The sequence below is a fragment of the Lissotriton vulgaris genome, chromosome 8, assembly GCF_964263255.1.
Source record: "Lissotriton vulgaris chromosome 8, aLisVul1.2, whole genome shotgun sequence".
In the NCBI taxonomy this organism is placed as follows: Eukaryota; Metazoa; Chordata; class Amphibia; order Caudata; family Salamandridae; genus Lissotriton; species Lissotriton vulgaris.
Genome location: NC_141696.1, coordinates 142640816 through 142657884, shown reverse-complemented (window position 1 = coordinate 142657884; position 17069 = coordinate 142640816).

The window sequence follows — 17069 nt, the reverse complement described above, 5'->3', positions numbered from 1 at the left end:
AAGGTCTTGAGGGTTGAGTTTCTGGGGTTAGAACAAGGGCTCCTGTAGGGTCAAGGATGCACTCAAAAAGCACCCTCAGCGGCACTAGGGCAGCCGGGTGCAGAGTGCTGAGGCCCAATGTTATCCAATGGGGGATATGGGGCCTCAGGTTGGTGGTTGCTCACAAGCAGGCCACAAGGTTGAGGTAGCAAAGCTCCTGGGGTTAAGCTCTGGAGGGTTCAAGGTAGCATTGCATCCACAGCGGCACAGGGGCCGCCGGGTGCAGGGTGCTGAGGCCCAATGTTATCCAATGGGGGATATGGGGCCTCAGGTTGGTGGTTGCTCACAAGCAGGCCACAAGGTTGAGGTAGCAAAGCTCCTGGGGTTAAGCTCTGGAGGGTTCAAGGTAGCATTGCATCCACAGCGGCACAGGGGCCGCCGGGTGCAGGGTGCTGTTTTGGCATCGGGTGCCCTTCTGTTTTAAATGGGGATTCTCCGGTTTTAACAAACACTGCAGGCTCGGTGACGAAGATCTTCTGGAGTCAACCACCGTTTGGAGAGGTAACTTGGGATGTCGTGGGATGCGGGGACATTGTTGTTTGGGCCATCCAAGGCTGTGGGGCGACGGTTGCAGGGGTGTTCTTTGGAATCAGAATGTTCTTACTGGCTCCAGTCGAGGGGGATCTTCAAGAAAGGGGCTGCAGGCGTCGTCAGGAGACTTGAGGTACGGCAGGGATCCCCAGATCCCAGGTCAGGATCGCTGGGGAAACCTCCTCTTGGTGGTGGGCCACTCAAACTCGGGCCGAGGGCGTCACGTTCAAAGAGGTGCAGACTCGTGGATTTGGACGGAGCCAAAGCCTGTTGGTGAGCAAATCCAATTCTCACTGGAGACAGAGTATTGTTGGGGAAGCAGGGCAGGTCCCCCTGGTTCTGAGGGGCTGCTGCCTGCAGGTGACACTGGGATTCTGCTGGAGCAGGGCGAAGTTGGGACAGGCCCGTAGGTCTGGGGCCAAGTCAGTTGGTATCCTCCTGTTCTTCCTTCAGCCCTTCTTCTTTTTTCTTCTTGTCTGAAGAGGCAAGGTTTGGGGTTGCCCCTAAATACTAGATTTAGGGGTGTTTAAGGTAGGTACAGGTTGGGATTAATGGGTACCTTCCTTGGGCTGAGTACACCCCCTATTATTCCACACTCCAGTTAGAGGGGGGCATAAGCCTCACCCTGGTTGGCTGGGTACCCCCATCTTCAAAATGGTGGGTACTGAGATTTGTGCTTCACCTCGCCGACCCCACCTGAGGGGTGGGGTTGGCAAAGGTAGGCACAACTCTCCTCCTATCTTGGTGTTCCAGACGATTCTCCCACCCAAGCTTTTAAAGCTTCCCCTTCGTGGACCCTGCCCATCCTGGGGGAGGAGGCTTGGCACCTCTGTCCAGGATGAGCTTTGTTTCCAGAAGCAGAGAGCGGGAGGCTCTCGACCCAGGGATCCAGAAATGTCTGGGGTCAGTCAGCCAAGACACTGGAGTTGGGCCGCTTTTCAGGGAGCCTCTCTAAGCTGCCCTCCTAGTGCATTTTTCATTAAATGCCACACTGGCATCAGTGAGGGTTTAATGTGCTGAGATGTTTGATACCAAACTTCCCAGATTTCAGTAAAGCCATTATGGTGCTGTGGAGTTCGTAATGACAAACTCCCAGACCATGTACTCTTTATGGCTTTACTGTACTGACAATGTTTCAGAATAGACATACACACTGTAGGAGTACAGGGCTTATGCACCTGTACCCTCACCAGTGGCATAGTGCACCCCGCTAGAGGGGTGGCTGAAATATGCCATAGGCAGTGTGTTGTAGGCATGTTACACAGGGTTGTGTGCCACATCGACCCTTCACTTTTCTTTGCATCAAAACACTCAGCCTCCAATGGCAGTGTGTACTTGTTAAGGTCCAGGACCTCTAATGGTGGCACAATAAGTGCTGCAGACCTTAGAGGGACTTACATGTGGCCAGAGAGATGCCAATTTGGGGGTACACAGTGCAGTTTTAGGGAACGAACATAGGCCCTCGGTACCTGGTTGGCAGGAACATAGGGCACACTCAGTCAAAGAGCATCAACATCAGGCAAAAAGTGGGGGCAACCATGCAAAAAGAGGCACTTTCCTACAGTCATCCATCACTTTGTAATGTTGCTGTCTACCATGTGACTTAACAGCTGTTTATTTTGTGTTATAATAAAACGTACAGACTTCACTAACTGAGAAAACTATTCCCTGTAGCCAACTCAATAGTGTACATTCCCAAGGACAGAGCTGCTGTCCCATCTGAATGATAAACTGAGTAACATTTCATGTACTGAGAACAGATGTTGAGAACACTAGCACTCCATGTAGTAGAATACTTGAAAAATCTTCTTAAGAAATTCTGTTGCATCTGTTCCTCCTTACACAATTTCTATTGGTAAGAAGCATGTGAACAATGTGAATCTATGTTGGATTTTGAATAGAACTCTGAGTTTGGTGTATTTTCTACTGAATTGAGTTCTGCACCAACCCTCCCAGTCGCTTCCTTATGCCTGAGCCCTTCCTCACTACTACCCAGTTTGCCCTCCTCCCCATCCTGCTCTGTGCCATTGCAGTTGTGCTCTGTGCCTAGTGCTGGTTCCTGCTCTGCTACTTGCACCCTGTACCTTGGACTCTGTTTTGGCGACCTCTCCTACCCTTAGGAGCAGATTGGGCACTTGCTTTTCTGCTGTTGGGCTTTTCTTTAGTTTTTTTTTCAGCCCCCTCCGTGCGGCACCACGATTTACTGCCGTTTCCGCCACCACCTCCTACCTCCAAGCACCCCTCGCACCTCCAGGACCTACTTAATTGAGGGCGCAGTGCAGCCCCATTGAGCAGGCCCTGCACCAAGTCTCCCCGACGCCTCCTGCCGCCTGAGCCCTTCCCCGCAACTTCCCGGTTTTCTCTTCTCTCCCTCCCGCTCCGTGCCATCATAGTTGCGTTCTGTGTCTAGCGCTGGTTCCTGCTCTGGTGATGCACTCTGTACCTTGGACTCTATTTTTGGTGACTCCTCCTGCCCTCAGGAGCGGATTGGGCACTCGCTTTTCTGTTGTTGGGCTTTTGTTCTTTCCTTTGTTTTTCTTCAGCCCCTCAGATTAGATTCAATTAGAATCCAGTTTATAGAGCGCTCGAATGCCGAGGCGTCTTGCGCTAATAGTGAGAAAAGAGATCTAAGAGTATTAAGAATAATCAGTTAAAACCCCAGAAATAGCCATGTTTTTATTTAGTTCCTAAAAACTCTCATGCTTGGTTGAAGTCTGAGTGTAATGGGCAATTGGTTCCGCAACCTAGCTGCACAATATGACAGGCTTCTGCCCCCATCTAGCTTTACGGACTTTAGTGGTACAAATGAGGCCGGAGTTAGCCGATCTGAGACTTCTGTTGGTGATGTACCACTGAAAGATTTTTTGCAGATCGGAAACCCCTCCAACATATACAGTCTTATGGACAAGGCATAAGGCCTTAAAATCCATGCACTGCTGTATAGGAAGCCAGTGTAACAACTTAAAAGCGGCCGAGGTTAGGTGACCCTTTGGGATGTTCAGGAGTATTTGTGCAGCTGCATTTTGTATGGACTGCAGTTTGGTCTTCTGTGCCTTGTCAATACCCACGAAAAGAGCGTTGCAGTAATCTAATCGGGATAAGACTATGGCCACAACTACAGTTTTTCGGATCTCCTGAGGAATAAAAGGAAACACCTTCCGCAGTAGCTCCAAGATATAGAAGCAAGTGGAGTTTACCTGGTTAATCTGAGCAGAAAACCTCAGTTGATTGTCAAAGATGATGCCCAGGTTCTTAACTTTCATAGATGGTATTGGGCACATGCGTGCCTCTACCGGCCACCATGTGTGATCCCACAGGGACGGACCACCCCCAAACTCCATGACCTCAGTCTTATCCATGTTGATCTTAAGAAAATGATTGCTCATCTAGCTCATGATGTGCCTCAGACACGAATGGAATCGGGCAGCTAGCTGCTCTGACTTTTTTGATACTGAGATGATTTGGGAATTGTCGGCGTACGACACACACGAGAACCCATGGTGTCTAATGAGACTGGCGAGAGGGGTCACTAGATATTAAAGAGCGTTGGTGACAGTGCCGAGCCCTGTGGAACTCACCATGGCAGAAGGAAGGTTTCTGACTGCAGACTCTCCCAATATAGAGTTTGCTCCCTTTCGACTAGGAAAAAGGAGAAAGGGGATAGAACCGCCTCCTCAATCCCGCCTCCTCAAGCCCCACTGCCTTCAGCCTTTGCACCAACACCGTGTGATTTACGGTGTCAAATGCTGTGGAAAGGTCCAGGAGGATGAGGATCGCTCTCCCCCCCCATCCACCTGCCTCCGGATCTCCTCCGTTGCTACAACTGACGCCGACTCAGTCGAGTGCCCTGACTGGAAGCCATGCTGACTGCAATCCAGCAGGTTGTTGCTGACTAGGTAAGATTACACGCCGCATCTAGTTTTCGTACACATTCCGCCGCCATTGCTCAAGTGCCCCTCCCACTCCCAGGACATACTTAATGGAGGCTGCAGCACGGCGTCCAGCTGGTGTGCCAGAGGCAAGCCCGGCTGCGCTCTTCCGCCCCTGGACGGCCCCCAGACCCAGGAACCCTGCTCCAACCGCTTGCCACCTGTACACCCCTGGCGAGCTCCGAGCCTTCGGCCCCAGGAACCTGAACAGCAACTGCAACCTCTCCAAGTTCCATCGGAATGCCCTTCACATGCCACAGCTGCCGATTTACTTGCGACATGAAGACCCCAATGACACCAACCCAGCTGACACCCCACCAGAGATCACTGTTCCACTACACACTGGTTAACATCCAATCCCTCTGAAAGCACGCCACAGAAATCTGGGACACCATAACCACCCTCGCCCCTGATGTGATAATCATCACAGAAACCTGGCTTCGTCCCTGGCTATGAGATACTCCACTGCGACTGCCCATGCAGGCACGGCAGAGTCATCGCCATCATCCACAAGGACATCATTCAATGCACCACTTCAGATGATGAAACTATGACGATCATGGAACATCTCAACTTTCGGATCAGACACTAAAACAACCTTCAGTGAAACCCTGACCTACAGACCCCCGTCGAAGCTTCTTCATTCCAGCCCTGATATCATTGCCCCCCTGGCAATCAACTCCAATCACTAGATATTCCTGAGAGACAGGAACTTCCAACTCGAAGACTCCAACGATGCCAACCCTGTCACACTCCTGGAGAACATGAACAACATCGGCTTCTCACTACTGGTCACCATCTCTACGCACAGCGCAGGTCACACATGGACCCTTTCTTCTCCACCAGCAACAGAGTCAACCACCAGACTCCACCACATTGGCATGCAAGGCAACGATCGCACCTGGATTGCCTCCTTCTTCTCCGGTCAAACAGAGAGGATCCATCTTCCCCCTTTCTCCTCCGAACCCAAGAACAACATCTGCGGCGTCCCCCAGGCATCCTCCCTCAGACCCACCCTCTTCAACTCCTACATGAGGCCACTTGCAGACATCGCCTGTCCCTATTGACTCAACATCATCTCATACGCCGACAAAACACAGCACATCCTTTCCCTCAAAGAAGACACTGACACCACTAGAGCTAACTTCTGAAACACCATGCCCGACATTGCCACCTGGATAAAGTCTACCTGCCCAAAGCTAACTTGGACAAAATGGAGGTACTTATCTTCAGGAACAAGCCCTCTCCCTGGATGACACCTGGTCGCCCACCACATGCGGCCCACACCAACCTCCTCCGACCACGCATGCAACCTCGGAATTGTCCTGACAACCAACTGACCATGAAGTAAGAGGTCAATGCCGTTTTCTCTGCCTGCTTCTACACCCTCTGCATGCTCCGCAAGATCTTCCGATGGATCCCAATCTCCAACAGGAAAATGGTCACCAAAGCCCTTGTCTCCAGCCGCCTTGACTACGGCAACACACTCTACTCCTGAACCACCAACCAGCTCGTACGCCGCCTCCAGACCATCCAGAATTCAGCAGCAAGACTCATCCTCAACCTCCCCAGTAGAACCATAACCACCCCTCACCTCAAAGCACTCCAGTGGCTCCCCGTCCAGAAAAGATGCCTCTTCAAACTCCTGACACACCTACAAGTATTTCCACAACTCCGGACCTGCCTACATCAACCACCACCTGACGTTCCATCGATTGACCAGGGAGTTCCTCTCCAACTTCCACGCCATGGCTCACATTCCCTGCATTCGTCGGAGCGGCTGTAGAGATTGTTTGTTCCCCTGTGGTGACACCAAGTTCTGGAATGACTTCCCCCTCCAACTACAAACCACCCCTTCACTTGAAGATTTCAGGAAGAAGCTCAAGCCGTGGCTCTTCGACCAAAGCTCACAGAACCCAAGCGCCTGGAGGTCCCCCCCACCCCACTCCTCTTCAGGTGACAAGTTGTGCTGCACAAGACCAACTGATTGATTGATTGCTTTTTGGTTGATGGCCCAGCACTTGCATTTCTGTACTTTACAGGATTAAGTAAATATTAAAACACAGACTTTTGTTTGTCGTTCTTTACAGAAATGCTTTTTTTTGCCTGCACATTTCCTACCTAATTTACTAAGAGAGTTGGGACCAGTGGGGAGCACCAAAGTTTGATTGGAACTACACTGCTCCCGATCCAGTGCAAGTGCGTAAAGGTGAGAATTTAAGGTATAGGTTTGCATGCTGACAATATCCAAAAACACCAGTCAGATTGAATCTTAAAGCCAGAGAAAAACAGATAAGCCACAAGGCAGTATGCAAAGGGATAAATGAAAGCACTATGTCCATGTTATTATTGAGTATTTGTAAACTATTTTATTCTAGAAAAGCCAAACTCTTATGTTGACTCTCATTCCCTTTTCCTTCTTTTGGAACTTTACTCTTTCCCTCCCTTGCTACTACTTTATACTCTGAAGAGGGCCTGGTATAATAACCGTGATGCACTTCTCACCAACAACCCACGACACGAAAAAATCCACTCGTATGTGTCACAACCTTTGGTACGGCTAGTAACCAATTGAAAAAAGTAATTTTGAAACAATGGCCTCTACTTTCTGAACTACCAGAATTTAAGGAGAAACCTCTTTTCTCATTCAAACGTGGCCGCAACCTACGAGACAGGTTGGTACATGCTTATGAAAATGAAAATCAATTTCTTATAGACAACATGAGACAACTTACCCCTGCATTAGGCCACTTCAAATGCAACAAATGTACGGCCTGTGACACCACAGAGAATATAAAATCTTTTATGATTAATGGAAAAACAACTGTCATCAAATATTTTTCCAACTGTCGAACAAAAAATGTAGTTTACTGTATACAGTGCCCCTGTACCCTATTATATATAGGAAAAACTACCCAAATGGCCAAACAGAGAATCCTGCAGCACCAATCCAGGATCAGGTGTAAAACAGAAAATGCACCTATGGTGGAACATTACCTCCGCCAAAATCACAGTGCAAAAGACATGAAATGGTGGATTATAGATGTAATCAAACCAACAATTAGACAACCGAACGTTGACAGACAACTAACATTAAGAGAAAACCAGTGGATAGAATTGTCTAACAGTGTAAAAAACGGGCTGAACTCCACAACTGAATGGCAAACGCTGGCCTGCATAACATGAATAGATTACACATCCCTATCATAAGCAGTATAAGAATGTGCGCGCTCTCTGTATGCGACAGATAGTTTTCTATGGCTTTGATGTACATAATGAAACCAAACTTAGCATTATGTGCACTTTTTTTTTTTTCTCTCCACATGAGACAAATAATTCTGTCAAAATGTTTTAAACTGTTTATATGTGCTGTTTATGTTAACACCAATGTCACTGCCAATTGAAAGAATGTATGCACACTTGAAAACCTCGTTAAAAGATCGGTCTCATTATACAGACAAATGTAGTGTTAAAGTACTTTGAAGTATTTTCAAACTGTTTGTAAATATGATCGTCGAAAAGTTCACTTAGAGATTGGTAATGTCATGAAGAAAAATTGTTTTTAAATGAAATTCATGAATTTATTATTCACTACCTAATAATACGATCTTTACAGTAAATATTACTATAATTATGTCACTACAACCGTGTAAAATCTAAAATCAAGTCAGTACATGCTTTATGATAAATTTGCAGTAAAACAGATGCTTTAACATTCGGCTTTATCCCTTACAAAATGGCCGCTTTTTTTACACCAAGCGCCAATGTAACACATACGCGCCACGCCAATTAAACCGAAAGGCGGTGCGTCAACCCTGCATAAATACGCTATGATTGGCTCAATAGGACGTTCGCCCTTTGAGCCGGTTACGACGAACAGGAGCGTTATTTTTCCAAGTAAGTTACCGCGAGCCATACGCTTTTCTAAACCCCGAGAAACTGCATGGAGATTTAGGAGCCGACATATGCCTACTGCCATACGCCTACTGGCATGTGTTAGACTCGTTCTTAAATTTAGATAAAGCGACCATGTAGCAGTCGAACTCGTTCTTTTTAAATAATATGACACACATGCATGCCCCGCATCAACGTGTCAACGGACAGCAGAGCCTGATAACTCATGGCTATATACAAGATTAGGCCTTTAGTCATTCTTAGAAATATCCACAAGTTGCTGAATTTTCGATATCGCTTTTTAAAAAAAAAAGTAAAATCAAAAGATAAAATTCATTATAAATGAAACAATGTAAAGTCAATAAATGACAATACAGCTGGCAATCCCTACCACTTGGCTTAATTAAAGTGCCTAGACAATGTTAGAGGGATTAGATAAACTAAAATACATTTTATATATTTTTTGCACAGCCGAACAGAACTCGAGGTGTGTAATTGAAATACACGTGGAGCATCAACCAAGGGATAATTTGTGGAATCCCCAAGGTAAAACATTTACATATCCATACCAACAGAAAATTAGATTACTCATAAAACAAAAGAGTTAGTTTTTCCTTGATTACTCCCTATAGGATACAAGTGACTCTGTACCTGCGCAAACAATCAAATCTATGCGTCTATCTCCATCTCTATGAGTAAGTTAAATGTTTAAAAACAATTGCAAATCTTGTCTACCAACAGCCTTGTCACCACACTGACAATTCTGTTTTATCTACATATCATGTACATGTTTATGTAATGCAACTAGAGTGTAAGGATATTAGCAACACCTGAATGAGTATATATTATTAACTTAATGATTTACTTTTTAGGGGTCTTTTACATTGCATCAAAAGACAACCGTCCTGATGATGGTCTCTGGATCTAACAATTGAGACCGAAACGTCGACAGCTAAAGTCTATGTCTACATCGACATTGAACTCTCTGATTAATTTAATAAGGAGTTATTTATGTTCATGAATTTTGGACTAGACTACCTCTTATGTATTTATGGATTGATTTGACTGTTTTCCTTATACTTAAGAGTCACATGCAATTTTCTCTCGATTATGTGTACCCCCCATTTCCTTTGAACTTGTACGTTTTTACGACTTTGAATCTGTTTTGAATAAGATAAATAAGTTTCGAACTAAAAATTTCTCTTTGTGTTGCTTTTCCTTGCTCATTTGCTAAATAGACCTACTAGTATTGTTGATTAAACCGATCTTGGCTAGTGTGGTAGCCTCATACTAGGTCTCAAATCAGATACATCATCGAAAAATAGAGACTGAATACTACAGTCCTAATAGTCTTAAATAATAATATAGACTATCAGTAATTTGGTATCTACTAAGTTTTTCAAACAAATCCCTTGCTGGAACCTCTCTTTAACTATTGATCTGCCCGATCCCGCAAGGGTTTATTGGGTTACCCACTCCTTTTAATCACGTCTCTAGCGCAGAAAAACTCTGCTGTGGGCCACTTGTAAGTGGTTGAACAGGTATTTACCTGTAACACCCCCCCCCCCCCTGTTTCTCTTGATGTCTGAGATCGAAACTCTCTCATACACAGAAGAATATGTTCAAAAAATAGCAGCAGGTCCATCTCTCCTAGGCAATAAGAATCCAGCTACCCAATTGCCATATGAAACAGACCTAATCCAACTTGAGAGATTGAAGAAAAAATTAGTGAGAACCGAGCTTCATGCCAAATTTCTCACTGATTGTCTGAATGCAAACATCATCCCGACTGGCCTTCAGATCAAGAATATCCCCATCATATTCATAGATGATATTGATTTCAAGACTAATTTCAGCTTTGCAGCCAATAAATGCTCAAGGACATGGATGGTCCTAAGCATTGAAACTGCTGCCAAACAAATAATTCTTCTTTTAAAAGAGATTGAAATTATTGAGAACAAACTAAACTCAGACAGTACCATCACAAATGCAAAGTCTCTTCTAGATAGGGTGGCACAAACCATAAAAGACTTTGAAAGCTTTAACGCTCAAAAAAAGACAGACAAATTGCACAAAGACATCCGCAATTACAACAAGGATAAAACATATCCCTATTTACAGAAAGACTTCTATGAACCCCAGAACAACTATAGAGGTACACAACAATTCCATCAGAAACGAGTGACCTTTTCTGAAACAGGGTCTGAAACTGACTCAGAACAAGGGGGACAAACGAGACCCCACGGCGACCAGCAGCCATCCACCTCACGACAGGCGCCTTTTTTAGGACAAGACAGGAGACGAACAGGCCGACCCCGGAACAACAGAGGGGGAAGGAGGGGCTGGTATCGAAACCAATACACCCCGGGCCATCGTCAAACACGGAACCAATACTACGAGTGGTAGGAAACAATAAACCCATTCCTATATTTAACATCTCCAACCACACTCTAAGTGACCCTGAAATTGAAGTCCTTTCAGCTGGACTTTCTTTTGTGCCGACAAACAGAAACAACCTCTTTTACACTAAACTGGAACTATACAAATTCTTTAGAACCATCAGGCTTAAAAACTTCTTTTCCGATAAAACAACAAAGGGAGAAAGAAATTTCACTGGACTACGTCCCCCCTCAAACTTCTTTCCACTGAACAACATGGTGGCTAAGGAAATAATGATTTTTGAGCAAGCAGTCCTTATCGAAACAGAAAAACTGTTTAAACAAATGCCCTTTGCCAGAAACAACATGAGTAAGGAAGAATTGACCGCTTTAAAAAACCTTGAATCAATGCCAGGAACCCTGATCAAACCAGCAGATAAGGGTGGAGGCATTGTCCTCTGGGATAAAGTAGCCTATAGAAATGAAGTCTTAAAACAACTCTCAGTCAATGACAATTATAAACGACTCTCTACCAATCCAACACCCAGACTAGAGAAAGACATTGTTCATCTTTGTCAAACTGGTTTAAATGGGGGATGGTTATGTGAGAAAGAAGCTTCTTTCCTAATCAACAAAACACCCACAGTGCCAGCTCTGTACATCCTCCCCAAGATACACAAAAATTCTACAGAACCCCCGGGAAGGCCAATAGTATCAGGGTGCAACTCAATATTGAAACCCTTGGCCCAATATGCAGACCATTTTATTCGGCCTTTTGCAGTAGGGTCTGAAACCTACATCAAAGACACAACGTCTGTGATTAATAAATTAGAAAATCATGCCTTTAACCCAGAAGAGGAATACCTAGTCACCATGGATATAGAAAGCCTCTATACGAATATTCCCCAAAGTGAAGCTTTAGCTATATTGAAAGACCTTTTGGAAAATCGTAGCAGACCACACGAGGTACCAACAGACTTTATAGTAGAATGTATCCGAATCCCCCTCTGTGAGAATTTCTTTTTGTTCGAAAGAAACTACTACCAACAACTTAAAGGGGTAGCAATGGGGGCAATTTTTGCCCCAGACATTGCTAATATTTATGTTGCAGATTTTGAGAAAAGGTTCATCTACCATTCCCTGAACCCATACCTAGCCAACATTTCGTGTTGGCTACGGTATATAGATGACGTGTTCGTCATCTGGAAAGGGAATAAAGATCTCCTCAATAGCTTCCATCAATGGTTAAATGAGAGAAACCCTAACCTGACGTTCACTCTCGACAGCAACAACCGAGAGATGAACTTTTTAGACATCACGATTAAAGTTGATGAGAACAACACCCTGTATACCACACTGTATACGAAACCAACCTCCAGAAATACTTTGCTCAAATATGACAGCCATCACCCCAAGGCTTTGAGGGATGGCTTACCATTTGGGCAATTTCTCCGACTACGGAGAAATTGTACCAAAAAAACTGATTACTTTAAAGAAGCAAAGATATTGAAATCCAAACTTTCTGAAAGAGGGTATCCGAATAAGCTTCTAAAACAATCTCTGAAGAGGGCCTGGTATAATAACCGTGATGCACTTCTCACCAACAACCCACGACACGAAAAAAATCCACTCGTATGTGTCACAACCTTTGGTACGGCTAGTAACCAATTGAAAAAAGTAATTTTGAAACAATGGCCTCTACTTTCTGAACTACCAGAATTTAAGGAGAAACCTCTTTTCTCATTCAAACGTGGCCGCAACCTACGAGACAGGTTGGTACATGCTTATGAAAATGAAAATCAATTTCTTATAGACAACATGAGACAACTTACCCCTGCATTAGGCCACTTCAAATGCAACAAATGTACGGCCTGTGACACCACAGAGAATATAAAATCTTTTATGATTAATGGAAAAACAACTGTCATCAAATATTTTTCCAACTGTCGAACAAAAAATGTAGTTTACTGTATACAGTGCCCCTGTACCCTATTATATATAGGAAAAACTACCCAAATGGCCAAACAGAGAATCCTGCAGCACCAATCCAGGATCAGGTGTAAAACAGAAAATGCACCTATGGTGGAACATTACCTCCGCCAAAATCACAGTGCAAAAGACATGAAATGGTGGATTATAGATGTAATCAAACCAACAATTAGACAACCGAACGTTGACAGACAACTAACATTAAGAGAAAACCAGTGGATAGAATTGTCTAACAGTGTAAAAAACGGGCTGAACTCCACAACTGAATGGCAAACGCTGGCCTGCATAACATGAATAGATTACACATCCCTATCATAAGCAGTATAAGAATGTGCGCGCTCTCTGTATGCGACAGATAGTTTTCTATGGCTTTGATGTACATAATGAAACCAAACTTAGCATTATGTGCACTTTTTTTTTTCTCTCCACATGAGACAAATAATTCTGTCAAAATGTTTTAAACTGTTTATATGTGCTGTTTATGTTAACACCAATGTCACTGCCAATTGAAAGAATGTATGCACACTTGAAAACCTCGTTAAAAGATCGGTCTCATTATACAGACAAATGTAGTGTTAAAGTACTTTGAAGTATTTTCAAACTGTTTGTAAATATGATCGTCGAAAAGTTCACTTAGAGATTGGTAATGTCATGAAGAAAAATTGTTTTTAAATGAAATTCATGAATTTATTATTCACTACCTAATAATACGATCTTTACAGTAAATATTACTATAATTATGTCACTACAACCGTGTAAAATCTAAAATCAAGTCAGTACATGCTTTATGATAAATTTGCAGTAAAACAGATGCTTTAACATTCGGCTTTATCCCTTACAAAATGGCCGCTTTTTTTACACCAAGCGCCAATGTAACACATACGCGCCACGCCAATTAAACCGAAAGGCGGTGCGTCAACCCTGCATAAATACGCTATGATTGGCTCAATAGGACGTTCGCCCTTTGAGCCGGTTACGACGAACAGGAGCGTTATTTTTCCAAGTAAGTTACCGCGAGCCATACGCTTTTCTAAACCCCGAGAAACTGCATGGAGATTTAGGAGCCGACATATGCCTACTGCCATACGCCTACTGGCATGTGTTAGACTCGTTCTTAAATTTAGATAAAGCGACCATGTAGCAGTCGAACTCGTTCTTTTTAAATAATATGACACACATGCATGCCCCGCATCAACGTGTCAACGGACAGCAGAGCCTGATAACTCATGGCTATATACAAGATTAGGCCTTTAGTCATTCTTAGAAATATCCACAAGTTGCTGAATTTTCGATATCGCTTTTTTTAAAAAAAAAAGTAAAATCAAAAGATAAAATTCATTATAAATGAAACAATGTAAAGTCAATAAATGACAATACAGCTGGCAATCCCTACCACTTGGCTTAATTAAAGTGCCTAGACAATGTTAGAGGGATTAGATAAACTAAAATACATTTTATATATTTTTTGCACAGCCGAACAGAACTCGAGGTGTGTAATTGAAATACACGTGGAGCATCAACCAAGGGATAATTTGTGGAATCCCCAAGGTAAAACATTTACATATCCATACCAACAGAAAATTAGATTACTCATAAAACAAAAGAGTTAGTTTTTCCTTGATTACTCCCTATAGGATACAAGTGACTCTGTACCTGCGCAAACAATCAAATCTATGCGTCTATCTCCATCTCTATGAGTAAGTTAAATGTTTAAAAACAATTGCAAATCTTGTCTACCAACAGCCTTGTCACCACACTGACAATTCTGTTTTATCTACATATCATGTACATGTTTATGTAATGCAACTAGAGTGTAAGGATATTAGCAACACCTGAATGAGTATATATTATTAACTTAATGATTTACTTTTTAGGGGTCTTTTACATTGCATCAAAAGACAACCGTCCTGATGATGGTCTCTGGATCTAACAATTGAGACCGAAACGTCGACAGCTAAAGTCTATGTCTACATCGACATTGAACTCTCTGATTAATTTAATAAGGAGTTATTTATGTTCATGAATTTTGGACTAGACTACCTCTTATGTATTTATGGATTGATTTGACTGTTTTCCTTATACTTAAGAGTCACATGCAATTTTCTCTCGATTATGTGTACCCCCCATTTCCTTTGAACTTGTACGTTTTTACGACTTTGAATCTGTTTTGAATAAGATAAATAAGTTTCGAACTAAAAATTTCTCTTTGTGTTGCTTTTCCTTGCTCATTTGCTAAATAGACCTACTAGTATTGTTGATTAAACCGATCTTGGCTAGTGTGGTAGCCTCATACTAGGTCTCAAATCAGATACATCATCGAAAAATAGAGACTGAATACTACAGTCCTAATAGTCTTAAATAATAATATAGACTATCAGTAATTTGGTATCTACTAAGTTTTTCAAACAAATCCCTTGCTGGAACCTCTCTTTAACTATTGATCTGCCCGATCCCGCAAGGGTTTATTGGGTTACCCACTCCTTTTAATCACACTACTTTATACGGCCTGGTTTGACAGCACAGCTGCTGGAAGACAATTATGTTCGGAGCCAGGAGTGCATGTTTTAATTGGGCACAAGTTGTGTGCTTTCACAAAAAAAAAGTGTTTTCACTCCCCTCAGTTGTGATCATTTTGTTTAGTTATTCAGCTGCCTGAGATTTAAGTTTTTTGAGGCACACATGACAATGTAAAGTTATCAAAATGCCTCCTAGAAATAGAATAATTATGGCGTTTTCTCTAGCAGCAGCACAGATTGGAGCTGGGCAGTCATTAAATTACATGGATATTTAGGTCTGGCTTCAAAGTTCAGCTGTCACATGACCTTTTCACCTTAACCAATACTATGCTACAATTCCTTGCTTACACAAAAATACATATCCATTTCTGTAGTATTTATTTGTAATCCTTCACATTACCATACAACATTCATTCAAAGGCAGGGCTATTGGCATTGTCAATGCTTGTTTCCATGTTTGCCTTCATCTGTCTGGTCGAAGCCGACCAGACAGCTGTGGCATCTAAGCAACATTCAAAAAGCTTCCCAGGGAATGCATTCTACCCATTGCTTAGCATCTGCTTTGTTGTTTGTGATTCACATTTGCTTGCTAATTACTGGTATTATTTGTTTTAGGCTGTTCAGAGTTAGTCCATCCCGTGGAGCACACATCCTGTTTACTGTATTCTTCCACAGACTTGCTTTCTGTAAGCAGGCGTTTAACTTTTATTATCTTGTCACATTTGCTGTGCATTCAAAGACAAAGGTCAAAAGTCAGACTACTTCTTAAGAGGAAGCTTGGTGTTTACTTTTCTTTCTCTGACTTCAAAGTGAGAGTATTTATATGACAATCCTACTGGGTACCAATGTGAGACGAAAAGCTGTAGTATGTTATTTTTTCTAGCACACAACAAAATTTAAATTTCTGTAAATGAACTGTGCACAGATTTCAGAAAACTTCAGAACTAAGAAAGCACAAATGAAGCACCTTTTTTTGTAAATCTGAAGAGTGGAGGAAACAAATATTTTAATGTGATCAAAACAAATCCATGTTGCTATTTCCACACATTATTGTTTGTTTTCTGAATAGTTTTATCAGTAAAACGGAATGTCTGAGCAAGACCGCTAAAACACACTGGCAATGCCAAAAGCTTTTGTATAGGTGAGATCTATTGGCTTTACCAATGGGCCTTCTTCCGTCTCAGTGCAATAACCCAAACTCAATCCTGAGCGTATCTACTCAAAGTCTCGTCTGTGGCAGTAAGCGCTATATAAATGTAATCTCAATCATTAATATTTCCTGGATACTAAATAGGAGCGAACGGTGATCATGCTTTCTGTTAGACTGACCGGGAGGGTCGGCCGAGGATAAGGGGAGAGGTCTCCGGGGAGAGCCGTCTCCAGCGATCGTACAGACAAGTAACTTCCCCTCCACAGACGGACACCACACAAGGTTAAAGTTCAACGAGACTTTATAGGCAATTTTAAGTTTACGATGGAATGGTACAAGGAGGTCTGGACTCAGGGGTCCCCTCGGTTCTGGTCTCTGGCTTGGGAAAAGGGTAGCGGGACAGTCTTGTTACCAAAAGATGAAACTAGCTCTCAATCCTCGAGCTCGGCGTTCTAGATGATCGGGCCGCGGCGGAGCCAGCAGGTCCCGAGATGGACGAAGGAAACGACGGTCCGCGGCGGAGCCAGCAGGTCCCGATGAAGATGGTGAATGCAAACGGTCCGCGGCCACGCCAGCAGGTCCCGACGACGATGAAGGATATGAAGGTTACGAAGGTTGCGGCAGCGCCAGCAGGCAAGACGAT